Raw genomic sequence first — 1,201 nt, 5'->3', positions numbered from 1 at the left:
TGGGTTTCTCCGTTTCTGGGTTGTCAAGCGAAATTTCTAATATTTCGCCGAAATTTTCCGAAATTTAGTCGAATTCGTGTTAAAATTTCGGAACCCCTAAAAAACGAAATTTTCGGCGAAGTTTCGCCGAAAACTTCGAAATTTAAACCTTTGGATATATGTCAATTAATTAATGGAGTAGAGCAACTGTCGTTGTCATATGGCAGTGTTGATAACAAGGACAGATCCACGAATCAGAACTGGGGGGCGGCTAAAAAAACTTCAACCGTATGAGGAAATTTAATTAAGGAAAATATTTGGGTCACTCTCAAGGGGTATTCTAATGTCACCCCATCCTCCTAAATTTCGATTTCGGTAATACCGGTATATGATCAAAACCGTTCACTTTTTAGATAACCAATTAAAGATTATCTCTGTAAAAAATCAAATCAACCAGAAATCGTTTGGTTATATAACTATTGTCAATTAAGTAGAAAAAATTGATGGTTTTCAATTAAAGAGTGATTTTTTGACCAAACCGTTGATTTTTTCTATTTAATCAACAACAGTTATATAATCAAACGATTTCCGATTGAGTTGATTTTTTGCAGAGATGATCTAAAAAGTAAACGGTTCCTATCATACTCCAACATTACCAAAATTATTATTTTGGGGGGAGGGGTGACCTTGGGGTACCCCAGGGGGTGACCCAAGTAGTGTCATTTCATTAATAAACATAAAAGATATACCTAGTCAAAAGGAACATAGTCCTAAGTGCATTATAGGCTTTTTCAAACATTATCATGTTCATAAATAGGATATTTTCATATTGTTTGACGTAAGCTTGGATCACGTTCAAGAGAGCGCACTAGTAGTAATCTCAATGTTTGGATCTAACTCGACTCTTTGAGTCACAACTCCTTCATTTTGAGACTCGATTCTTTGAGACTAAAAATCACAAATTAATGCATATGAAGAAGGGTCGTTTGTCTTCTTAAAATAAGAAAGAATACTTTTTCTTCTCTTCGACATTTGTGGATGATCCGACATTATAAACTAGAACATATTGGTAATATATTATAAATATGATATGTAAGGATATTTTACAAAACAAAATCACACAATAGCAATCTATTTTTCTAGCAATATGCAACTAGAATTTAATATTGAAATTTAGAGCTTACTTGGTTTCCAAACTTGCAATTTCAATAATTGAGATTGA

Source organism: Dryas octopetala, chromosome 8 (assembly GCF_963921425.1).
Source record: "Dryas octopetala chromosome 8, drDryOcto1.1, whole genome shotgun sequence".
In the NCBI taxonomy this organism is placed as follows: domain Eukaryota; kingdom Viridiplantae; phylum Streptophyta; class Magnoliopsida; order Rosales; family Rosaceae; genus Dryas; species Dryas octopetala.
Note: the sequence above shows the minus strand (reverse complement) of the source record.